This window comes from Phocoena phocoena, chromosome 14, assembly GCF_963924675.1.
Source record: "Phocoena phocoena chromosome 14, mPhoPho1.1, whole genome shotgun sequence".
Taxonomy (NCBI): domain Eukaryota; kingdom Metazoa; phylum Chordata; class Mammalia; order Artiodactyla; family Phocoenidae; genus Phocoena; species Phocoena phocoena.
This window is the reverse complement of record NC_089232.1, coordinates 10646696-10673835: the sequence shown is the minus strand read 5'-3', so window position 1 is coordinate 10673835 and position 27140 is coordinate 10646696.

Genomic DNA, 27140 nt, shown 5'->3' with positions numbered 1-27140 from the left:
CCCTTTACTGAACAGACTACCTTTACACTTTTTGAGGAGTTAAATTGAGGACTAAAACTACAAATGTTTTACTACTTATTTTTTTTAAGATGACTGTTGTATTTATATGTATTAATGTGTTGTATTTAGGCAACCCGCTTATATCTTTTTTGTTCTCCAGCTGGTATTTCCTGTTTCCAGTGATACAAAATGGCTGTGATGGTTAATTTTATGTGTCAGCTTGACTAGTCTAAGTGATGCTAAGATAACGAGTAAAGCAGTACCTCTGGGCATGTCTGTGAAGGTGTCTCTGGGAGAGGTTAGCATTTGAATGGTAGACTGAGGGATGCAGAGGACCCTCACCAGATGGAAGATGCCGTGGGCATCTTCCAATCTGTTGAGAACCTGAATAGAATAAAAAAGCTAAGGGAAGACAAATTCACTGTCTGCTTGAGCTGAAACATCCATCTTCTCCTGCCCTGGGACATCAGTGCTTCTAGGTCTTGGGCTTTCGAACTCAGACCAGGTCTTACACCATCGTCCCGCCTCCCCCATTCTCAGGCCTTTGGACTCAGGCTGAATTACACCATCAGCTTTCCTGGTCCTCAGCTTGCATGTGGCAGGTGGTGGACCTTCTCGGCCTCCATAACCACGTGAGCCCGTTCCTATCATCAGTTTCCTCTTATATATGTCTCTCTATACACACCCCATAGGTTGTGTTTCTCTGGAGAACCCTGACCAGTACAGTGGCTCCTTCAGAAAAGACACCATCGAAGCCCAGCTTTCTCACAGGGGACTTTTCTGCTCTCAGGAGAACTTGGAAAAGGGCAGTCTGGCCTTCAGGGGACAAAGTGGAGAAAGGGTCTAGTGCTAAAAACACTCACATGGTCACATGGGGAATGGGAGCTATGCAATATGCCTAAGTTTCAGGCTCACTTTTCTAGAACCTGGGAGGGGAGGTGTGCCCATCCCTGTTCCGACTGGGGAGCCCCGTGTGGTTCAGGAGAGTCCCTGCAGACCGGCCACCAGTCTGAGCCCTGTTTTTCTGCATTGTGGAACCAGCAAAGACATGCCGGGCCTACGGGGGTGCTGACAGTACCTGCTGGTAGGAAGGAAGATGGGGTCCATGAGGCTCGAAAGTCTGGGGACTGAAAACAAGCCCAGGGACCCAGGGAAGGAAGAGCAGCTCAGGTCGCCACACTTGAGTCACCACACCAGCTCTAAGTCAGCACAAGGCTCTTAATCATCTTCCTATGAAAAAGGTGTGTCTGGAGACCCAGTGGCCAAGGGTGAGTCACAGGTAAGGTGGCCAACCATCCCAGTTTTCAGGGGACAGAAAGGTTTTCCAGGACTTTGGGTTTTAAAGCCAGGAAAGGAAGCCGGGATGAGTAGGTCACCCTAGGAGGGACAAACATGAAGGATGTAATTCATTCTAGGGCGCAAGCCATGTTCTGAATCGTCTGGTAAAGGCCATGCTCTCACCAGGAACCGCCCCCTCCCCGAAATGAGAACCGGCCATTCTAATTCTGCCTGTTCTCTTGCCGGTCCGAGGTCAATAGATCCCTCCCCATGGCCAGGCCCTGGCTTTCAGCCCCACGTTGGCCTCTGCTCCATCCTCCAGAGATGAACCAGAAAACAGATCTGGGAGAGGACAGCCTGGTGTCCTCTGCTACCCTGGTGAGGGCACCCACCCTGATTGCGCTGCATTTTCATTTAAAGCATTATATTTGCAAACCAAAAAAAGAAGGTCTAGAAATGCAGAACTCCACCTGCCTCTCAGAGAGAATAAATCCCAGGTGCATTTAAAAAAATGACAATCCTGAAAGGATTTATGAGTAGCAAACTGTAATTAAAAAACTAATCTTTTATCCAGAAAGCAGCACACATTCTTTTCTTAAGTTGTGTTTCTTTGTTAAAACGTCCTGCCTCTCAGAGGTGTAATATGTCCATCAGGACAAACACTGAAGCATGCCCATTTAATACCTTCCACACACCACATGGGTCCAGCAGGGATGTAGTTACAACAGAAAAACAGCAGGCATGGCCACCAAACCAATAAAAATGATGGAAATGACAATTTCTCAATTTCAGCCCCAGTCTATGCCTGGGCCAAAAATCCATCTGCTTGGGTTCAAATTCTGACTCACTCAGGCACAAGCCTCAGTTTCCTCATCTGTGGCATCCTCCTCTACTACTGGCGGTTAGCCTGAGGCCTAGTGGATAGCAAGTGCTCAGTTGCTATGACAATTCAACCTTCCTGTGAGATGCCATGTTTTTTTTTAATTAATTTTTATTGGAGTATAGTTGTTTTACAATGTTGTGTTATAGTTGTTTTACAATGTTGTGTTAGTTTCTACTGTACAGCAAAATGAATCAGCTATACATATACATGCATCCCCTCTTTTCTGGATTTCCTTCCCATTTAGGTCACAACAGTGCATTAAGTAGAGTTCCCCGTGCTATACGGTATGTTCTCATTAGTTATCTATGTTATACATAGTATCAATAGTGCATATATGTCGATCCCAATCTCCCAATTCATCCCACACTCACTTCCCCCCCGGTATCCATACATTTGTTCTCTATGTCTGTGTGTGAGACACCTTCTTGAATCTCACAGATGTGTCCCTTGCGATTGCAAAGGCAGCTTTGTAAATCTTGGCATTTCAAGGGAGCCAGGAGCCCTCAGGGACTCACCTGGTGGCCTTTTTGCTGGTGGGGAGAGGGAGGTCCCAAGAAAGGCTGCGATCCACTCTGGGCCACACAACAGGAAACCAGGGTGAACTCTCTGGACTCCCTCTTCGGGCTCTTTCCATGACAACTGGCTGTCATTCTTCTGTTGGACATGGAAGTACAGCCAAAAGGAAACCAGAGGGGATTTTTTGGTTTTTATTATTGTTCTTTTGTTGGTTTTGTTCAGTTCTGTTTTTTCTTTTTGTTTTTATGTGTTTGAGATTTTTCTGTTTTTTAAAGAAAGTTTTAAAGACCTTTTTTTTGATGTGGACCATTTTTTAGTCTTTATTGAATTTGTTACGCTTGCTTCTGTTTTATGTTTTGGTTTTTTGGTCCCGAGGCATGTGGGATCTTAGCTCCCCAACCAGGGATCAAACTCGTACCTCCTGCATTGGAAGGTGAAGTCTTAACCACTGGACCTCCAGGGAAGTCCCTGTTTGTTTGTTTTTGTTTTAATGAGACTTCCTCCATGTAAGCATAGGATGTAGAAATCTGAGTCTGCAGCTTGATGATGTGACAATTATAACCCTCTTCATTTTGGCGTGTAACAGAACATAGTCTCTGCTTTGGGTCCTTGATTGCTTTCAATGGAAGCTTAATCTCGGTGTACCAAAGTTATCCCCCCTCCCTGGGGTAGCACTTGAGCTTGGGCCTGCCGACATCGTGGTGAAGGATGGGTAGGCGGCACCCCCTATCCCACTGGGCCTGGCTTCTCGAAGGTCTGGCTTCAGCCTCTTTCTCTGCCCTCAGGCCCTTGAGAGGAGCCTCCCTCAGTGGCTCTTGTGCCCTCCCAGGCCCTCCTTCCAGGGAGAGTAGGGGAGCCCCAGTAGAAAGCAGCCTGAGCATCCAAGTACCACCAGCCCCTGCATCAGGGCACCCTGGGGAGAGAGAAGACCAATGTCATTCCTTTGACCCTGGATTCCAGAAGAAAGCAGCTGTGAGGAAGAACAAAGGAAAACATCCCTGCCAGGACAATTTCTCCCCACGCAGGCTGCAGGCAGGGTCCAGGAAGCCACAGACTGGGCTGTGGTTTGTAAACTTGCATGTGGACCTAGGCACAGAAGAGTCTTCAAAGACCCTAACATGTTTCCAGAGAGGGTCCTGGGCCCCTTCAAAAATCCCCCGAGGAGGCGTCCATCTGGCCACACACACTGCACCTGACTCTCTTGCATCGTGAGTATTAGTACAGAGAAAATTCGGGTAGTGATGGGTAGATAGATGAATAGGAAAGAGACAGAAAGGGGAGAGAGAGAGAATGAATGAGAACAAGAGAGAAGGCTGTTTGGTTTTTCTCTGTATCATATATGCATACACACTCATAAAGCCCTTTTTTTAAAACCCCTTCCGTGCTTTCAGCTTGCTGTGGACAATTTTCCATCCCCAGCTGAGTTCTTTGAAGGTGAGGAGAACTGTGTATACGTGTGAAGTTCTCTGTGCCTTATCGGTCTTAGACAATCAATACATAATAAATAAATCAAAGAATGCCTGATACTCTAAAAAATGTCTTACTATTTTCAGGCATGTGATTTGGGCAAAGAGTATGCATATGATCCAGATATAGATGCATCTGGGAACCACGACATTTTAAATTTAAAATAAATTATAACTAGAAGCCAGTAAAGGCCTGGTAAAGAAGGAACACGTAGAGAAGGGGAAAAATGAAGCCCTCCCTTCCATTTCACTCCCCAGTGGGTGTCACTGTTAACAATTCAGACTTCATTTCTTTAATAAAAACATTTTTTGAATTAACTTGGTGAAATTGAGAGCTATTCATTTTTTAAAACTTCATTTTTTTCTCTCCTAAATTTTAATTTCCTCCGTGTCTGCTTTTGTATTCTCTTTACCACGTTTTGTAGTCCTCAAACTATTTATTGAGTTGAGTTTGCAGGTTGTTTTAATGTGAAAATTCCATACATCAAAGCACGCACATCTACCTGAGGTGACTTTTGACCAATATCAAGATAAAGAAAGTTGCCATCACCTTAGAAAATTCTCCCATGCCCCTTTTCTGTCAAGCCTCCCACTCCAAGAAGCAACCACAATTCCGATTTGTTCCACTGTAGATGAGTTTTGTCTGGTCTAGGGCTTCATGTGAACACAAGGAGAGTGTACTGCTCCGTAAGCCTTCTTTTGCTCGGTGTAATGTTTTGGTATCCATCAATGTTGTTGTGTGTATCTATGGTCTGTTCCTTTTTTATTGCTGTGTAGCATTCCATTTTATTAAGATATCCCCATTTGCTGATCCGTTCTCCTACCCAGGAACAGCTGACATGTCTCCAGTTTTTCCACTCCAATGAATAGAGCTGCTGTGAACATTCCTGTATACGTCTTTTTGCGAATGTATGTTTCCGTTTCTCTTGGGGAAACACCTGGGTATGGTATTGCTGGGTCACAGGGTAGGTGTTTGTATAGTTTTATAAGAAGTTGTCACATCCTCACTAACATTTGCTGATATCGGTCTTTTTCATTTTAGGTAGGTCTGTGGTAGTATCTTTTTGTGGTTTTAATTTTCATTTCCCTGATGAGTAATGGTTGAGTGTTTTTCACGCCCCTATTGGCCATTTGAATATCTTCTTTTGTGAAGTGCCATTCAGCTCTTTCGTCCATTTTAATTGCATTGTGTTTTCATCACTGAGTTAAAGAGTTCTTTATATATCCAGGATACCATTTCTTTTTCAGATGTTCTGCAAATATTTTCTCCCAATATACGCTCGCCTCTAGTTTTTTTTTTTTTCCTTTGGCTGTGTTGGGTTTTCATTGCTGCGCACAGGCTTTCTCTAGTTGTGGCGAGTGGGGGCTACTCTTTGTTGCGGTGGCTTCTCTTTGTTGCAGAGCATGGGCTCTAGGCATGCGGGCTTCAGTAGTTGTGGCACACAGGCTCAGCAGTTGTGGCACAAGGGCTCAGTAGTTGTGGCACAGGGGCTTAGTTGCTCTGCGGCATGTGGGATCTTCCCGGACCAGGGATCAAACCCGTGTCCCCTGCATTGGCAGGCAGATTCTTAACCACTGCACCACCAGGGAAGTCCTTGCCTCTATTTTCTTAATGGAATCTTCTATCAGCTGTACTTTTTGATTTTGATAGAGACTAATTTATTGATTTTTCTTTTATGTTTTTTGCTGTTTATCAAACATTCGCCTGTCCCAGGTTATGAAGTTATTCTTATATGTTTTTCTTTAAAAGCGTTATGGCTTTACATTTAGGTCTGTGATTCATTTCAAATTAATCTTTGTACATAGTGTGAGAAAGGAGTTGAGGTTTTGTTTCCATATGAACATCCAGTTAATACAGCACCATTTTTTTTTGAAAAGACTTTTCTTTCTTCCATTGAATTCCTTTGGCATCTTATCAAAAACCAAATGACTGTAAGTAAGGACCTGTTTCCTGGCTCTCTATTCAGATCTATTCGCCAATCCTTCTGCCAGTACCACACTGTCTTGTACTGTGGTTTTATGTTTTCGGGTCAGAGTTTGAGCACTCCAAATTTGTTCTTCTATTTCAAGATTATTTTAGGTATTCTTTGCATGTCTATACAAACTTTAGATTTGGTTGGGATTGCAGTGATCCTATAGATCAATTTTTAGAGAACTGAAACGTCTTCACAACTTGATTCCAATCTGAGAACATGGATGTATCCCTCCACTTATTTGGGTCTTCCTTAATTTCTCTCAGTAATGTTCTGTAGTCTTCAATAGAGATCTTGCCCATCTTTTGTTAAATTTATTCCTGAGTCTTTTATATTCTTTGATGACATTAATGGAATTGTTTTTCAAGGTTTTTTTCCCCAGTTTTTGCTGCTAGTATATAAAAATACAATTGATATTTTAATATTAACCTTGAACCTTGTTCAATTGATGTATTAGTTCTAGTCATTGTTTTGTAGATTTCGTAGGATTTTCTACATAAACAATCATGTCATGTGTGGGGTTAATTATAATTCTTTTCCAGTCTTAATGCCTTTACTTCTTGTGCCTGCATTATTGCAATAGTTAAGACTTCTGGTTCAAACGTTGAATGGAATTAGTGGAAGTAGATACCCTTGTCTTGTTCCTGATATTGGGGGGAAAGCACCCAATATTTCACCACTAAGTATGATGTTAGCTGTAGGTTTTTCATAAATTGTTTTTATCAGATTGAGGAAGTTCTCTTTTATTCCTTATTTTCCAAGAGTTTTTATTATGAATGAGTGTTGAATTCTTTTTCTGTGTCTATTGAAATAATTATATAATTTTCTCCATCATTCTGTTAACTGGTTAAATTATATTGATCAATTTTTCTAATATTAACTCAAACTTGCATTTCTGGTATGAAGCTTACTTAAGTATGATGTATTATCCTTTTTATGTATAACTAGTTCAACTTGCTAATGTTTTGTTTGAAATTTTTGCACTTGTGTCCCTTCTACTTTTTTTTAATGTCTTTGTCAGGTTTTGTATTAGAATTATGCTGGTCTCATAAAATAAGTTCAGAGGTATTCTTGCCTCGTTTGTTCTTTGAGAGAGTTTATGAAAGATTTGCATTATTTCTCTCTTAAATGTTAGACTTAATGAAACTATTTTGAGCAAAGTTTTCTTTGGGGAACATTTTTTTATAATAAATTCAATTTCCTAAATAGATGTAGAGTTATTTAGATTTCTATTTTATCAAACATGAGCTATGGTAAGTTGCATTTTTCAAGGAATTTGTCCATTTCATCTAAGTTGTCAAATTTGTTGGTGTAAAGGTTTTAAAAATATTTTCGTACCATTCTTTCAATATCTGTAGCATTTTCAGTGTTGACCCCTCTTTTATTCTAATATTGATAATTTGCGTTCTCTCTCCTTTTCTTGATTAGTCTAACTAGAGTTGATCTTTTCTAGAGAACCAACTTTTGGTTCTGTTAATTTTCTCTATTCTTTGTTTTTACGTCATATATTCCTGTTCTTATATTTCTTTACTCCCGCTTACTCTGGGTTTACTTTTTTCTTCTTTACCCTTTTTTTTTTTTTTAGACTCAAATTAGAACCTGAAGGCAGTGATTTTAGACCTTTCTTCTTTTCTAATGTAAGTATGTAAAACTATAAATTTCCCTCTTAGCATTGCTTTAACTACAGCTCATGAATATTACTATGTTGTATTTTCATTATTATTCTGTTCAGAAGTTTTTCTAATTTTCCTTATGATTTCTTCTTTGGGGTTATTTAGAAGTAGGTTATTTGATTTCCAAATATTTAGGGTCATCCTAGATTTCTTATTGTTATTGATTTCTAATTTAATTCCACTTTGGACAGAGAAAATACTCTGTAGGATTTCCATCCTTTTCAACTTATCAAGACATTTTATGGCCTAACATATGTTTTATCTTGACAAAAGCTCCACATGTATCTGGAAAGAATGTGTATTCTTCAGTTGTTGGGTGTAGTGTTCTATAATTATTAATAGGTCAAGGTGGTGATGGTTTTGTACAGATAGCCTATGTCTTTATTGATTTTAGGCCTAGTTTTTCTATCAATGACTGAGGAGAGGTGTTAACATTTCTAACTATGATTGTGGTATTGTCTACTTCTCCTTTTAACCCTGCCATTTTTGCTTTGTGTATTTTAAAGCTCTGTTATTAGGCCCACATAACTTTATCATTGTAATATCTTCCTGTTGAATTGACGCTTATCATTAGGACGTGTCCCTTTCCACACCTGGTAGCACTCGTTATCATGAAGTTAACTTCATCTGATATTGATACAGCCACGCCAGCATTCTTATGCTTACTATTCTCATGGTATTTTTTTCCATTCATTCTCTCAACGTATCTGTTTCTTTCTGCTTAAAGTGGGTCTCTTACAGAAAGTGTTTTTATCCATTCTGACAATCTTTGCTTTTCATTGGAGTTTTTAGTCCATTAGCATTCAATGTAATTATTGATATATTTGGAGACAGGTCTTCCATTTTACTATTTGTTTTATGTTTGCAGCCTCTAATTTCTGCTCCTCTGTCCCTCTTTTCCTAATTTCTTCTAAAATTATTTTAATAGATTTTAGAATTACTTCTTAATTTATGTATTGACTTTTTAGCTATACCTTTTTGCACTTTTTGTTGATTGCCTATAGATTACAATGTATTTCCTTTCCTTTTACAATCTGCGAGAGTTAAGTGTGTGCCACTTTACATAAACTGTAGAAGCCTTACAATCGTATAGATCCATTTACCCCCAATCATTCTTTACACTATAATTTTTATATGCATTACATCTACATAATTATAAACCCCACAAGACAGCATTACAGATTTTTCTTTAAACAATCATATGTAGTTTAAATAAATTAAGTGAAAAAATAGTCTTTTATACTTATCCTGAAATTCACCATTTCCAATGGTATAATTGCTTTTCAGTCTGAAGAACTTTCGTTTTTCTTATTGTACAGGTCTCCTGATGATGGATTCTCTTAGTTATCTGAATTGCCTTTATTTTGTATTTATTATTGAAGGATATTTTCACTCTATATAGAATTCTGGGCTGACAATTTACTTCTTAGAGCAGTTTAAGGATGTTGTTTCACTGTCTCCTGGTCTCTGTTGTTTCTGATGAGAAGTTAGCAGGAGTTGCAGGAGAAGGTTGGTTCTGTTGTCCACAGGAGGCCTTGTCTGCATACATACGTGCATCACACACCGGGGAGGAACCTATAATCTTTGCTGACAATGATGTGCAGCATTTAAAAATCTCTACAGTCAGACCCAGTGCTTGAAAATTTTAGACCTAACATTACTCTGGCCCAGGAAGGATTTTAGTTGGAAATTATAGTTTATAGCCTAGGAGCTATTTTCCAAGATCTTTAAGGCTTACCAGCAATGACAATGAAAACAATAACGGTGATCACAATGATATCGTTGCCAATAGCTGCTACAACCTATTGACCCCATAATATGTGGTCATAGGTTATCTCCATCCTTTTAACAACCCACTTTGCGGTTGAAGAAAGACTCAGTGAGCATATGGTCTCTGTTCATGACTAATGCAGCCAGGATACAGTCATTGTGGCCCTAGAGCCGCCCCCCCCAACCTTTTTTTCCACTGTACCACAAGGCTGGCCCCTGGGCTGGGACGCTACCTCAGACCACAACCGCGTGATGACAGCCATTTCCTCCAATGGGCCCGAGGATACTTTTCTGTTTTGTTTTGTTTTACTTCTCTACCTCACAAGGGGCCTGTTTGGTGACTCAGAGGTCCTGTGTTGTAGCTCCAGGGGTGGGTCTGAAAGAAAAGGGTCTCCACCTGCAGGTGTCCTGGGCAGAGGACTTGATCCAGCTCCCTTCCCTCTAATCCCCAGATCTCAGCGGCTGGGTGGAAACTCCGTTCTGAGACCACAAGGCGAGAAAATGTCAGGGAGTAAGTTGGGCTAAGCTTCGAGGTTTGGATGTGAGACGTAGTTAGTCTACGTGGCTGGAGTGTGGTAACAAGACACATGGGCCCTTGAGGCTTGTCAGAAACCCTGATTGGCCTGGCAGCGTCTGACCTGCAGTCCCCTTCAGATATGACTGAGACAGGAGATTCGGTAAACATGGTCCCTGAAGAGCTTGCACGTTTCTTGGAAAAGGGATTTCCAGAGAGTTCTCAGAGCACATAAATAGCAGGGCCATCAAGACAAAGGTAACCATTCAAGGAATGGAGAAGTATATTCTCAAAAATTACACTCCAAGGCAGAGTTGTGGTTCAGAAAGGGGGTTTTACGTTGTTGCTGTTATTGTTTCAGTTTTGGCCTCAGAAAGGGTGCGCTGACCTGCTGTCAACAGTCTCTCGGCAGTGGGAAGGGGCATGCCTCACAGTGGGTAAAGGCATCTAGACCCTGACATAGATAGAAAGACATGGAGGACCCACCCCGGCCAGTCTTGGGGTGCACTCAAGAGAGCCCTGATTTGAGAGAGGAGTATTTCTTTATAGAAGCAAGCATCTGGGATATGTTTCCAGAGAACTTGCCATGACTTGTAATGTAGTTTCTCCCCGCTGCCTTCTGCAGTTTGGGTTGCTATGCATCTCTGATGGACCAAAAATCTAAGTCTTGAGTTAGACTCTCTCAACTCTGAGCATGTAAGACCCAAAAGGATGAGGGAGCTCCAGCACAGCCGGAAGCACTTGGAGGAGAAATCCTCAGATCCTATCAGATCCTATTGTCTTGTTGGACTCCTGGGTTAATTTCTGCATCTCATCGATGGTCTACCCCAGGCTACCTTCCACTACACGCCACCCTCCTGGCCGTGCCCTGTTGACAACCTGCTTATTTTCCACTAAGTACTAATGGGAGCCTATCTCAGAAGAGGAAAGAATCAGAAAAGTTCCTTGCAATGTGTTACAGTAGAACTTCACTTCTCCAACAGGCTCCTTTTCAGATGGCCATTCCAACTCTCTGGGAAGACAGATCTCAGAGAACAGAGAGATGTGATTGGAGATGACCCTCACTGTGCTTCTTGGGCAGCCGCTGAACCAGAAAATATGCCTGCAGGGAAAGCCTCCTTTGGGGAAGTGAAGAGGCTAAAGTTCTTTATTTTGAAAATAGAGAACAACCTTCCTCACAATCCTGTCCCCCTTCTTCCCTTCCACCCAGAATATCATCCCCTCCCCCCTGAAAATGAAGAGTTAGTCAAATTTGAGGGACAAGTGGGTGATGATGAAGAAATAGCTGGAGAACAAACTCTGTCTTTGAGCCGTGAGTTTCTGAATGTCAGAGGCAGCTGTTCCCCAGGGCAGAGACCAAGCCAGGCCCTCACCCATTTGAACACCCTCTATGCACAAGGGCTTGAAGCTCTTGATGGATGGAAGTAACCAGTGAGGAAGGAGAGAGAAGAGGAAAGGAAGGAACCCAAATGTGGATTTGCCATTCTTTGTTGTCACAACACACACACATACACACACCTGCACTCTGGCCCCGTGGTCCCTGTTTGGAATCTAAAAGCCCACCGTGCAACCAGGTAGTCATGAACTGGTCATCAAGTCATCTGAACCTCTCACATAGCAAGGGGCACAGAGACTTTAAGGACATGATTATAAGACCCCTTCAAGGCAGCTGATGACAGGACAGGGGTCTACACTGAAGTCTGGGGCACCGAGGCCTGGGTCAAGGGGAGGGCTGGGCTCTATTGATCTTGTGTGGGGTGATCTTCCTGGGTAGAAGCTCATTCAGGGGATTTACAGGTTGGGTCTGATTATATCTTTTGTTCACGTTCTTCTAGATTAGAGGGACAGCATATACTGCTTTTAAGATGAACTCTGTAGATGACTTTCTCAATCAGAAGTTCTGTAAGCAATGTTTTGATCAACATTTAGGAATGTAGAGAGAATAGTTAAATATCTGTTTAACTGGTGATGGAGGGACATGTTCGTATTTAAAATAAGACATGAGTTTGGAAATGGTGCTTTTTTCCATCTTCACATTCCTCACAGCACCAGTATCTCTGTCATCACCAGATCCCTTTCTGATTGTGGTACAGTATGTTCACAAACATTGCATCATTTCAATGCAGTGACTCAGAGTCCGAAGGATGCACCCCCAAGAAGAGCAAGTTGCACAGCCACTGACGGAACATGAAGATGATTGAGTTTTACCTGCATCCCTTAGGTTTGTGGTGGTTGTTTCAACCCCTGGCATCGCCAGGCAGGGCGTTACATTTCTTTGCCTGCTCTTAGTGACCCGATCAGCATCTCAAACTAACCTTCTCTGAGGATGTTGGAGTCAACGGTTCTTTCCCGGATACGAATTTGTGCTTCAAAATAAACTGTAAAATCATCAAGCAAATCGATGCCCGCTAATGTGAGAAGTTGTATGAGGATTTGACTCTAAAGTGACTTCCTTTTCCACAGTCAGAGTTTAGAAACCAAAGCAAACCTGGCCGTAGGTTTGAGTATATCTCAGAAGCAATGGGGCGTGGCTCAGTGTGTGCTGACAAGGTCACTGTGAAGGTGGGTGACCAGTGCCTTAGCAAGTCTGGACCTGAGGGCTGGACCTCTTAAGCCCAGAAGGGCCAACGGAGGTAGGCTGGTCCACTTGCCATCCACAGGCAGAGATTCTGCAGGCCCCGGGGGACAGAGGGCTGCCCGAGGCCAGAGAGCAGAGGACCACTAGGCTGAGGCTCAACCCGGGTCCCTTACTCAAAGCCTCTGCCCAGGGCTTGCCCTTCCCCCTAAATATATGTGCCCCAAATTGTCACCAGATCTCAGGAAAGCACTGGCTTTGTCTGGAATAAACACTAACCCCACAGCACACCCAGTCATTATCAGATGGGCAGTTCTCATCTAGGTCTTGTGGCTTTCCTGGGGTTTTCTCGGGTGTCTCTCTCCCAAATCTTTCCCCCTTTCTTTGATTATATTCACATAAACATTCATCTTTGTAGCCCTAACGCATTCACAAACATCGCTCAGGTTACCCATCTGGATTTCCCTGAGTAGTGCCTGGTGGAGTCCCCTTCGCAGCTGCCTGTCAACTATTGTCCAAGGTCCAGCCCCAGCTGCCCCGGCCTGTCCAGTGGCTCCATTTTCTCTTCTCTTTCCCCTACTCCTCTCCTGGGAAGATGTATCTGAGGATCCTGAGGGAGGAGACCTGAGGTTCTTCCCTCGGGCAAACAGGGCTAGATGGATGACATAATCCCTTTAAGTCTTACAAAAACAACCTTGTGGCTCTTGGCTCTCTCGGGCTCTCATTTTGGTTGCCTCAAGGCACCAGGCAGAAGGCCAGGGAGCCCAACCCCAGCGTAGAGACTTGCCGGGCTCCAGGGAGCACCCACGATGAGCTGTCTGCCGCTGCCTGCTCCCCCTGGCCAAGGACTCTGGCCCACAGAACCTTACAGCTCTGAGACAAGCCCTGAAACTCCCCCTCACGCCTCCTAAAGTCTGCAATTGCTTGATCACACGCTGCTTCATGCTGACTTCCACTTCCCCTCTTTGCAGATAACTTGATGTCAGAAAGTGATTCCGCTGCTGCTCTAGCCCTGGGAAAGGGCAGGTTCCATGGAAGGCTGAACGCCTATTGTTCCGGGTCATTTTAAAGAGGGGTGAGATGTCGTGAAGAAAAATGAAGACAAAATACTGACGGGTGCTGAACTTACAACACTTAAGGGGAAAAAGCCTAAATGTTCATCAGGAATGGAACGGATCAACAAATCATGGCATATTCCCGCAATGAAATACTGCCTACCAACAAAAATGAATGACCTACAGATGGACACAAAAACGTGGATGATTCTACCAGACATCACATGTGAAAGGAACCGGACTAAAGAGCATATACTATACGGTTTCATTTATATAAAGTTCTAGAACAGGCTAAGTAATCCATGCTGATAAAAGTCAGAGTAGTGATTACTGAGGAGCAGGGGAGGAGGGTGGATTGACTGGTAAGGAATATGAGGGAGCTTCTTAAAGTGTCCTCTGTCTCATTCAGGGCGGTGGTCACAAACACACAGGTATGTGTGTAAAACTCCATTAAGTTCTACCTTTAAGAATTACGCTCTTTGCGGTATGTATGTTATACCTCAATAAAAACTTAAAAAAAAAAAAGACAAAAGGAATGAGTAGTCAATGGAGGAAAGAAGAAGAATGAAAGGCTCAGAGAAGGAGTGTAAGAGGACAGAGAAATCCAGGAAGAGCACCTCAGTAAAAGGGCAACAGGGTTGACTAATGTAGAGAGACTCTTAGATGTGGTGGCTGAGAAATTATTTGTCCTGACAGAAGAATTTCAATAGGTTAGCCTCAACTTGAAAAAAAAGAGCAAGATTAAAGAAATCCACGGATTATGATGTTCTTGTTAGATTGTGAAGGAAAGCTCATGCTGACCACTTGCCAGCTAGGTCTGGGAACCCAAGAGTGAATGCAAAGAAGGCAAGTGTATGGGGGTTACTCCAGCTTGGAGATGAACAATGCAGACTTGGCCCAAAGATGAGAATTCTAGGAAAGTAAAGATGCCTCTCAGAAGGAAGACTCATGATGATAGAAAATGATGACAGTATTTGTATTATCAAAGTCCCAGAAAGAGAAGATAAATAGAGGGGAGCTGAAAAAAACATGTGGAGAAACAACGGTGGGACACTTTTCCAACTTTGGCAAAAGACAAACTTGTAGATTCAAGAAGCTCAGAGAATTCTAAATAGGATAAACTCAAACAAATCAACACTAGACACATCATAATTAAACCACTGAAAACTAGGAACCAAGGAAACATCTTGAAAGCAGCCAGCAAAAAAATGACCTGTTGTTTATAGAGGAGCAATTATTTAAAGGACTGCAGATTTCTCATCAGAAACCATGTAGGCCAGAAAGCAATGGAACAATATAAAAACAAACAAACAAAAACCAAACAAACAAAAGAAAAACTTCTTATTTTAAAATAATTATAGATTCATACGAAGTTGTAAAGATAAGTTCTCATGTACTCTTCTCTATAGTTTCCCCCTGTGGTTAACATCTTACCTAAGTACAGTATAATAAGAAAACCAGGAAATTGACATGAGTAAAATGTGTGTGTGTGCGTGTGTGTGTGTGTGTGTGTGTGTGTGTGTGTGTGGTTCTATATCTTTTATCACAGATGCAGATTCCTATAACCACCACTGCAGTCAAGATACAGAACCATTCCCTCACTACAAAGTACTCCCTCGTGCTACCCTTTAGAGTTACACCCACTACTCCCTGGTAATTGTTAGTCTAATCTCCGTCTCTATAATTTTGTATAAATGGAATCATGCAATATGTGATCTTTTGAGATTTGCTTTTTTTACTCAATATAACACCCTTAAGATCTATTCAAGTTGGTGCATGTATCAAGAGTTTCTTCCTTTCTATTACTGAGTAGTTTTCTATGGTATGGGTGTATCATTTTGTTTAATCATTCTTATACTGTAAGACATTTAGCTTGTTCACAGGTTTCGGTTATTACATGTAAAACTGCCATAACGAATCATGTACAAGTTTTTGTGCGGCACTAAAGCTTCTAGTTACCTGGCATAAACGTCCAGGAGTATAATGGCTATGTCATATAGAAAGTGTATGCTTAGTTTGTTAAGAAACTTCTCAACTATTTTCCAGAGTAGCTGTACCATTTTATATTCTCACCAGCAATGTAGGATATCTGGTTTCTTACCATCTGGGCCAGCATTTGATATTGTCACTATTTTAAATTTTATTTCAGCTGTTCCGATAGATATGTAGTAAGATCTGATGGTGGTCTTAATTTGCATCTCCCCCATGGCTAGTGAAGTTCAAGATCTTTTCACGTGCTTATTGGCCCCCATATATCCTCTTTGATGAAATATCTCTCCAATTCTTTGACCCAAGTTCTATTAGGATTGTTTATTTTTTTATTGTTGAGATTTGACAGGTCTTTATAAATTCTAGACATGAGTCCTTTATTGAATATTGACTATTGGAATTATTTGAAAATACTTCCTTGTAATATGCAGCATGTATTTTCATGCTTTTAACAGGGTATTTCACCAACAAATGTTTTTAATTTTTGTAAAGCCCAATTTATCAATTTTCATTTTATGGAATGTGCTTTAAGTGTCACGCCCAGTTTTAAAATAATGAATTGAATTTCCTTCACAGTTATAAAGTTGTTTATATTATCTATTTCATATTGATGAGTTGTGGTAGCTTGTGCTTTTTAAGCTTAAATTTAATGTAAGTTGCCAAATGTATATATGTAGAGTTATTCATACTATTTTCTTTTTTTTTTTTAACATCTTTATTGGAGTATAATTGCTTTACAATGGTGTGTTAGTTTCTGCTTTATAACAAAGTGAATCAGCTATATATATACATATATCCCCATATCTCCTCCCTCTTGCATCTCCCTCCCACCCTCCCTATCCCACCCCTCTAGGTGGTTACAAAGCACCGAGCTGATCTCCCGGTGCTATGCGGCTGCTTCCCACTAGCTATTTATTTTACATTTGGTAGTATATATAAGTCCATTCCACTCTCTCACTTTGTCCCAGCTTACCCTTCCCCTTCCCCGTGTCCTCAAGTCCATTCTCTACGTCTGCGTCTTTATTCCTGCCCTGACCCTAGGTTCTTCAGAACCTTTTTTTCTTTTTTAGATTCCATATATAGGTATTTGTTTTTCTCTTTCTGACTTACTTCACTCTGTATGACAGTCTCTAGGTCCATCCATCTCACTACAAATAACTCAATTTTGTTTCTATTTATGGCTGAGTAATATTGCATTGTACATATGTGCCACATCTTCTTTATTCATTTTTATCGATGGACACTTAGGTTGCTTCCATGTCCTGGCTATTGTAAATAGAGCTGCAATGAACATTGTGGTACATGACTCTTTTTGAATTATGGTTTTCTCAGCGTATATGTCCAGTAGTGGGATTGCTGGGTCATATGGTAGTTCTATTTTTAGTTTTTCAGGAACGTCCATACTGTTCTCCATAGTGGCTGTATCAATTTACATTCCCACCAACAGTGCAAGAGGGTTCCCTTTTCTCCACACCCTCTCCAGCATTTATTGTTTCTAGATTTTTTGATGATGGCCATTCTGACTGGTGTGAGGTGATACCTCATTGTAGTTTTGATTTGCATTTCTCTAATGATTAGTGATGTTGAGCATCCTTTCATGTGTTTGCTGGCAAGCTGTATACCTTCTTTGGAGAAATGTCTGTTTAGGTCTTCTGCCCATTTTTGGATTGGGTTGTTTGTTATTTTGATACTGAGCTGCATGAGCTGCTTGTAAATTTTGGAGATTAATCCTTTGTCAGTTGCTTCATTTGCAAATATTTTCTCCCATTCTGAGGGTTGTCTTTTGGTCTTGTTTATGGTTTCCTTTGCTGTGCAAAAGCTTTTAAGTTTCATTAGGTCCCATTTGTTTATTTTTGTTTTTATTTCCACTTCTCTAGGAGGTGGGTCAAAAAGGATATTACTGTGATTTATGTCATAGAGTGTTCTGCCTACGTTTTCCTTGAAGAGTTTTATAGTGTCTGGGCTTACATTTAGGTCTTTAATCCATTTTGAGTTTATTTTTGTGTATGGTGTTAGGGAGTGTTCAAATTTCATTCTTTTACATGTAGCTGTCCAGCTTTTCCCAGCACCACTTATTGAAGAGGCTGTCTTTTCTCCATTGTATATTCTTGCCTCCTCTATCAAAAATAAGGTGACCATATGTGCGTGGGCTTGTCTCTGGGCTTTCTATCCTGTTCCATTGAGCTATATTTCTGTTTTTGTGCCAGTACCATACTGTCTTGATTACTGTAGCTTTGTAGTATAGTCTGAAGTCAGGGAGCCTGATTCCTCCAGCTCCATTTTCCTTTCTCAAGATTGCTTTGGCTATTCGGGGTCTTTTGAGTTTCCATACAAATTGTGAAATTTTTTGTTCCAGTTTTGTGAAAAATGCCATTGGTCATTTGATAGGGATTGCATTGAATCTGTAGATTGCTTTGGGTAGTATAGTCATTTTCACAATGTTGATTCTTCCAATCCAAGAACATGGTATATCTCTCCATCTGTTTGTATCATCTTTAATTTCTTTCATCAGTGTCTTACAGTTTTCTGCATACAGGTCTTTTGTCTCCTTAGGTAGGTTTATTCCTAGGTATCATACTATTTTCTTATTAACCTTCTGAGGTCTGCAGGACCTGTAGTGATTTTTCCTGCTTCATTCCTGATATTGGTAATTTGTGTCTTCTTTCCCTTTTCTGGTCAGTCTTGCTAGAGGTTTGTTAATTTTATTGATCTTTTCAAGGGCTGGCTTTTGTTTCATGAATTTTCTCTCTCTTTTTTTTTTTTTGTTTTGTTTTTGTTGTTTTTTTTTGTTTGCTTTCACTTTCATTGCTTTCTGTTCATATCTTCTTATTTTCTTCTTTCTGCTTGCTTTGGGGTTATTTTTGCTCTTCTTTTTCTAGTTTCCTGAGGTGAGAGTTTAGGTTACTCATTTGAAAAGGTTCCTCTTTTCTAATGAAAGCATTAACAGTATAAAATTTCTTCTAAGCGTTGCTTTAAAAATCCCACAAATGTTGATGTGTCGTATTTTCATTTTCATTCAGTTCAGTGTCTGCTTCCCTTGAGACTTCCTCTGTGAACCATGGATTATCTGGAAGTAGGTTGTCTAGTTTTTAAGTATTTGAGATTTTCCTGTTATATTTCTGTATGACACTGGGCAGTGGCAGCTGCCAGATCCCTGAGGTCTGGGGGTCCCTGGATGGTGCTCGGCCTTCAGCATGAGAGAAGGGGAAGCTTCGTATGGATCATGGCAGGTGTAGGACAGGTTAGAAATGTCATTCAGTATGTGATGCACGGCCCTGTGAGTTGCATTCCCTAGACTGCTCAAAGCAGGAGGAAGCCTCAGAACTGAATGTTCATTGCTGTTTTAATACTTTACCCCTTCCAGATGCCATATTAGCATTTTAATAGGGCTTTCCAGTCCACAACCCCAGGAGTCACTGTTGCACTCCAGGCTGTGGCTGAGCTCCGAGAAGAGGGTGAGGAGTTGATGTAGGTCAGAGGCTCCCCAGGGGGACACCGTCACCAGCAGAGGGCTGAGGCTGCCTCCAGGGCAGACAGGGAGGGTGAAGGATGGAAAGGAACTTGAGGAGCATGGGGAGTGGTAGTGCCGTCCCCTGGGAGTGGGAGGAAAGACATTCGGGGCAGCATGAAGACAGAAATAGATTAATTTTATTCTCTCATGGATGAATGGCTATGTCTGCCCAGAAACAGAGGCGGGTTCCAGAGTTATGACTGTGTTAATTGCCATCCAGGCAGGGACAAGGAGGAAGGACCCAGGGATGGGGCGAGGGGGAGGCCAGGAGGAGTGCTTAAAAGCCCTTTGTTCTCTGTGGGAGAAGAGTTAATGGTGGCGGTGGAAGCAGTAACAGAGCCGGTGGTGGTGAGGGTGGTGTGTGTGCGTGTGTAGAAGTGAGGTGGAGCGCTTGGAGCCGGGCCTGAGAACATCACTAAATATTCTCTCACATCTCACTCGGGCAACTTCACAGTCTGTGGCTGACTCAGCCAATGCCATGGCCTCCCATGTCCCCCGATCGATCTGAGCTCCAAGGTCCCTCCCCCACCTCACACTCCCTCCAGTGCCCCCAAGGCCACAGGAGACCCTGGTGCCCCCAGCACTGTTCCACCTCAGAGTCTTAACTCCGTCTGCAGTTTTCCCACCCACTCTCGTCTTCCCCAGCTGCTTTACTCTCAGCAGACACGACCACACGGAGACCCCGGTTCCACCCGGCCGCATTCCCCTACTTCTGCGTTCATGACCGTCTTGGCTTCTAGGGCTTCTCATTTCTAATCCTTCTCTCCATCATCCTCGAATCTCTTCCTCCCTTATCTTCCCATAGCACCTGCCCAGGAAAACCCCAAACCCCCAAAGCAATCCAGCTGGTCACACCCAGGATGTGGAGGACCGCTGAAGAAATCACACCGGTAGGTGTGCGGTGGAGCTTCTCTGGTTGGGTCCCAGCTGGACCAGCTTCCCTGTGCCCAGCGAGCTGCTTCCTCTCTTCAAGGCCCCAGGCACTTCTGCTCCCAGACTCTCTGTCCTCAGATGTTCTTACCCCTTTCAACAAAAGGACCCACTCTCCCTGCCTCTGGAATTAACTCTTCTCATGCCCAGCTCTGCACATAACCTTACTTTCCTCCTTCCCCTCCTTTCCAGCAGAATCTAAATCTTGGGATCACATCCCTCCCCCTTTTCAGAACCGGCTAAGTCTCTGCGTCAGCCTCCTTCTCACCGTCTTCTTGAGAAACGGAGCCATTTGGGGGTAGAGTTCGCAGGTAGAGCATTTGACTGCAGAAACAGAGCCATTTTCTGAAAGACCATTTACCAAACGCCAAATCTCACTGTGACCAAAAAGCCAACTTATTAAAGATCAGTTTGCCCAGTGACCGATTCCACAGACTGCCAAAGCCCCCAAAACGTATTTCTCTTAATTACTTACAAAATGTGTCATGATAGGTGTTGCACAGGAAGTTTCAAAAGCCGTTAATGATGCTTTTCAACATTTTGGCTGTTGGTGTTTCTCTAGTTTAGAAGTTTTATTTTTGGTGTCTCCACCACTGTTTTATATTGGATTTATGGGTATGTGATTCACATTCTAAAGCTGACTACTTCTCAAAAATTACTTAGAAAAGGTTTTGGTAATGCATGAGGCTTTAACCTTTGGTTTGCAGAGGAGATAGTTTGCCCTTCAAGCGTAATTTTACACCAATTTGCAACTTCTCTTTTTTTTTTTTTCAAAGTGGTTTGGCAGTCAGCCAAATAAATGTTTCTTCTGCATGTTAATTTTCACATATCCATGACAACTTCCCCAATGGCAAAATCCCAAAGTGGGAGCTATAGTTCAATTTAGGTACAAGTCTTTAAATTAGAGTTGACAGTAAACACAGTTGAGGGAAAATCCATCCACTGGCACCAAATATATATATATTGGGCATTCAAGAAGTGCCCTGCTTCTGAAATATGGAAACCCACATAAGATTGACATTTACCAGAGATGGACTGAGAAATCTACAAGGAAATATCTGGTGAAAAGACACCTGAAAACTTGTAAACCAAGCTAAACTACTAAACATATGTGAAAAAGCAAACCAAACCTACAGGAAAATCTTCAGTGTTGTAGAGACCATAGCACACACATTTCTATAATTTTTAAAGTAATAGAGTAAAACAACTTTTGGGGGAATTCCAGGGATCACTCATCAGGGAAATGATAGACAAGAAATGAAATATTCTTCAGCAAACTGATTTTCAATAAATCAGTTTTCAATTAATTGGCCTTTGGTAAATGGTGATTGGTTATTTGTCAAATTGACCTATTTCTTCAACCTCTCTGTCTTTCCTGGGTCTTTCCCTCCGGAAGCCACGCATCAGGTACCTGGGGCTCCCATACCTGCTAGCCTCCTTCCTGTTACAGTCAGTGAATTGGGCTGGAGTACCAGCCTTTAACCTGGTACTTTGTAACCTCTGCTGCTGGATTCTCCCCCTCATTCACACTCTGATTCTTAGGGCTGTTTCCTTCTCTTCTCCCCACATTGATCTAAGACCCCCATCCCTAATTAAGCCCTCTGAACTCTACTCTCAAAAAGTACTTGGGGGCTTCCCTGGTGGCGCAGTGGTTGAGAGTCCGCCTGCCGATGCAGGGGACACGGGTTCGTCCCCTGGTCCGGGAAGATCCCACATGCCGCGGAGCGGCTGGGCCCGTGAGCCATGGCCGCTGAGCCTGCGCGTCCGGAGCCTGTGCTCCGCAACGGGAGAGGCCGCAGCAGTGAGAGGCCCGCGTGCCGCAAAAAAACAAAAACAAAAACAGAAAGTACTAGGGCATGACCGACCTTTACTGAGGTTTGAGGTTACCTGGCCAAGCAGGTAACTTCAGGTGGGAGGCCAGTCAACCCAGCTCTGCCAACATCACCCCTTTTCCTCCAGGCATGCCGCTGGGTCCTCCCCTTTTCAGCCCCTCCTTTTTGCTGTTCATGCTTCTTCCCTCTCTCTGGTCCTTCTTCAGTCACTCCTGTTGAGTTTTCTTATAGAACACCTCTCACTCTATCCTACTTAACTGCTTCCACGCACAGATGGGAGAAATTCACCCTCCAGAGCCAAGCAGGCTTCGGAAGCTGTTGTCAAAGAAACCTGACCCCTCCTTTGCAAGAGAGAAAAGGTGCTGTATGTCTATATATTGCAATGGAAAGAAACCCACTATGCATCTACATGCACTGAAATCTCCCACCTTGACACATCCTCTCTCTTGACCCTATATCCCCCTCTCCATCCTGACTTTTTTTCACAGCCAAGTTTCCTGGACCATCTACTGATACTCACCGTTTCTCCTTTGTCCCAACCAGTAGACACTTCCTGATCTTTTTCTTTCCTAACCTCCTTGTAACATTTGACATAGTAGATACCTCCTTCCAGAAAACTCTTTTTTGTCCAGCTGCTCTGGCCAGGGCTTCTCAATCTCTTTTGCGCTGTCCTTTTCTCTTATTGCCTTCTTAGAGGTCATTGAGTCCAGCTCTGGCCTCAGGACTCACCTGTTCTGTACGCAGACCCTGGTTGGTCCCACCCACCCATGGACTTAACCACCTCTGCTGTGCTGCTATGGGGTCTCAGCTCGTTGCCCTTGGCCATGCTCTGGGCAGCTCAGGACAACACTTGGTTGTCTCCTCGGTGTCTAGAATTCAACACCTACAAAGTGAACTCATTCTCTTTCCCCCAAGTATGTGTCCATTGTCTAAGCCAGCAAGCTCCCTTACCCACCACCACCAAACCCAAGCTGGGCAGAATCTCCTCTTTCATGCCTCTGAAAGCCACTTTGCTCTCCCCATCCCACTGCTGCCGGCGGAGCAGGGCACTCATCACTCCCTCCTTGGGGTAAGACCATTGCCCTTGGCCTTCCAGATCTTCTAATCCACACCCAACACGGCTGCCAAAGGAATCTTTCCTTAATGCGAAGTTAGCCATACCCTACCTCCCCTGGCTTGACAGTATGGGGCTCAGAGCTTTCAAGATGACATTTCAAGCACACAGGGCCTTTTGTCATCTAATCTCTTCTCTCTCCAGCTCCCCAGTTCAACGTAGGCTCCATGTCTTCTGGGAAACTTGCCTGACCCCTGCTCCTGCTAGGTGTTCTGTGCCTCACTAGCGGCCCACATTACTCTGATGAGGGACTTCACTGTCTGTGAATTTCTAGAGGGCAGGCCTGGTCTAACTCAGCTTCATCTCTCCAGAGTCTAGCTCATGGTAGGTGTTCCAAAATGTTTGATAAAGACAGGAGGGATATCTCAGGCTTCTCAGCTCATAAGGTCTCTGCTGAGACCTTGACATTGTGCAGGAGGCAGAGATAGGGACCCGTACAGGGAAACCCAAAAGTCCAAGGGTGCTACGACTTGGCTGAGAGACTTCTGAGGACCAAGGCAATCGGGGGAAGTGCAGCCTTCCTCCTACTTGGGAAGATGTAATTTCCATCATTCTGTCTCCCCAGGACTCTGCTCAAGGAGGCTTCTGCCGTGGCAGGTGAAGGTGGTTCTTCTGGAAGGGTCTGTCCTGCTGTGAAGGTGGTCAGTGGTGCTTGGACAGCATAAAGGTGCCACAGACATTTGTTGACTGCAAACAGGAAGTGCTTTTGGCTTTGCCTCAAGGCAGGGGCGCATTTTATGTGCCAAGACCTCCCCTTCTGCCCCATTATGCTTGACTTAAGAGAGACTCCGGCCCCCTCTCGGCTTGCCTTCTGAGCACTGAGAGGACAAGCATGGTTCTGTGGTGGCAGTTGGAGGGGACATATGATTCAGAGCCTTCTCTGGTGAGGCCACCAGTCCTTGAGGGGCTTCGCTGCTGGGCCGCTTCTTAGATGCCACTGAGCTGTGACCAAACAGTCCAGGAATACTTTCCCAGACCGGTGGCCATTGGGCGCTTCAGGTATAGGTGTCACCAAGAGGGCAGCCAAGAAGGAGGTGGCACCTGGTACCCAAGTCCAGTGCCACAGGCCAATTCCTCAAGCCAAGGGAGACAGGCACCTGACTCACCATGACAGGACAGGACCCTTGCCAAGTCCTTCCTGAGAGGGGGAAGAGCCACTTCCAAATAAACACAAAGCTGGGTCTATAAAACATGGCCTTCCTGGCATCGGTGGTCAGAAGTGGCAAGCCTGCCAAAGCTCTGCGATGCATGGCGTGCCTGGCATCAATGGTCAGAGGTAATGAGCTTGCCAAAGTTCTATGAAAAATAGCTTTCCAAGGTATAGAAACCAAAGGGAAACACTGCAGGTACTTAACTGGCTTGGAGCCACGGTGACTTAACTAGTCTACGGAAAATCAGTCAACGCTCATATTAGTCATCAAATTGAAATATCGATAAAGGACTATGCTTTAGTCTAATACACTAACAAAAATTAACATTTTAATGACAATTTGTAACGTTGGGAAGGATATGGTAAAACTGTTATCTTCACACATTGCTCTTGACAGTATATATTTGTACAGTCTCCCATGGAGAGCAATTTATCATTATCTGTCAAGAATTGCAAGAGTTCATGACCCTCTCTCCAAAGAAAATAAAGCAAGATATGGAGGAAAGTTTCATTAGAGTGTTAATTGTCATTTTGACAGATGTATCAAGTGTTCAAATTATAGTGCATGACAAACGTTTTAATATTGTGTTAGGTATTGAAACGATGACCGTGAGAACAACGCGGCAACATGGAAAAGTGCCTGTGACAATAACAGGACATGAGTCCGCGTGTGTCTATAAGGATGACAAGCGAGTGAAACAGCGTTCACAGCAAAGTGGAATCTGAGTCAATCCACCAAAATGATAACCGTGGTTGTGTCTGGGGGTGAAAGCGATGGGGGATTATTTTTTCTTTTTCAAATTTGGTATAATGTGATATAACAAGAAAAATTTTTTTTTAGAGATTGGAGGGTTGCCGAGTGGAGATAAAAAAGACAACTGAGAATCCTCTTCAGGTGGGTGGGAAGAAGCCTTTCAGGCAAGAAAGGCAGGGTAGCCCGACCTCCCAGAGCTGGATTCTGCTTTGGTTTGGACAGGGCAGGGTGCAGGCTGGGCACAGAAGAAAGGACAGGCCTTTGCTATACTGCTTTTTCTTGGGATCTGAAGAAGTCTGGGGATGTGACAAGCTGATCTTAACTGGGGAAAGGTTGGAGATCTCGCACAAGGCCCGTGTGGGAAGGCTTTTGGCTCTAAAATGGGCAGTCTCTCAACGAATCTGGCATGGGCCCATGAGAACCCCAGGGGGAGCCTGAGGAAGTGATGGTTTCAACACTGCTCCAAGGAACCGGTGAGGAAGGAGGCCAAGGAGAAGGGATGGGTGAGGGGCGGCAGGCAGGGAGCTGTGAGGTTCTCACGGGCAGTGACAGTCACAATGCCTGGGCTTGGAGGAATAAGAGGAGGCGTTCTGGTCCTCCAGTGGGAGGAGGGTGGAGCATGGCTTTGAGATGTACTCATGATCGTGTCTTAAGAGAGCAGGCTCAAGTTGAAGGAGACACTAGGCCAGGTGCATAGGGCACACACATAGCCCAAAGCCTAGTGTCAGAATTTTGTGTAGAAAGAGGCAGCTGAACAAATAGATGGATGAATAAGTGAACGCATGAGGCTTTATGCAAAGCACGGGAGTGTGATAACATGGCCGAAACTGGATCTGACATTGTCCCATCTCAACTCACCGTGTGTCACAGCAGCTAGCTCTTAGAAACATCAAAACACGTCTTAAATAATCCCTACGGAGAAACTTTATCAACCAGAAAGCATGTATGGAGATGCTGTGAGCTCCTTAGGGCCAAGCCTTGTAGGATACAAAGAGCCCCAAGACAGAGTTCCATCCTACGAGGGGCACCTCATCACTCCCCTACCCCCACAGGTAGGTTCTTATTCTTGGGTCTTGTCTGAAATACTTTAGGGCCAGTGCTACAAAATCAGGGGCATCATATTTGAAATTGACAATCTGTGGGGCAACGGAGAAGGGTCAACCTACAAAGTGAGAAACAAATCTGAATGTAAATCAGGTGAAGGCATAAATATCTTTTAGACTTAAGCTCAGACAAGAAAGTATGCAAAATTAGGGGGAAACCATTTCATCTTCATTATGTGTGTGCTACGCTCTCTTTTGCACTGGGAGTGACTTTAACTCACCCGTTTATTTGCATCTGGACAAAGAGAAACCTAAAATACTTTCATTATCTTAAGAGAGCGATTAGCCAGCTGAAAGCCAGCTGAAAAGAATGTTCCTTCTGACAGCAATTAATCTTGGTCAGCCTCCTCTCTGCTCCCAGGCCATTGCTTTGCTGAGTCATTCCACTAAGCAGGGTCCCCAGCCACAGAGCCCAGCTGCCTGCAGACACCATGGAACCTTAGGATCTCACCATTGGGGTTATTCTCACTGCTGTCACTTTATTGGTTTGTGTGTGTGTGTGTGTGTGTCCTTAGATAAGAAGCATACTATTCATGTAAAATTATGTATTTAGGTAAAAATCCATATTTAAGATCATGTCAGAGCTTAAAATGTGTATGAAATTGGCACATTCTTGGACTCCAAAGAGAAAGAACCTTCCTTTTCATCTGGTTTTAACTTCTGCTTCTAAACAGCTGTTTATTCTGTTTTATAAAGATCTCCAAGCAGAATGCTTAAGCAAAAAAGAGGAAGGAGCAGAATAATAGATATACTGTAACACCAGTTCCATCAACACACACACACACACAACCACAGGCACATACACATACACATATACATGAAAAAATCTGAATGGCTTACTAAACCATTGATAGTCATGATATCGGGGGCTGTGAAGATAGAGGAAACTCATTTTCTAAATGTTGCTTTTCTCTAATGTATGATTATTTTATATTGAGTTTATATTACTTTTGTAACTAAAACCAATAAAGATTGAATGTTAAAGTAAGACGCTCTTTGCATGAGAGGTTTTCCTAGTGATGAAATACCTTCTTAATTGAGCTACATACTTTCT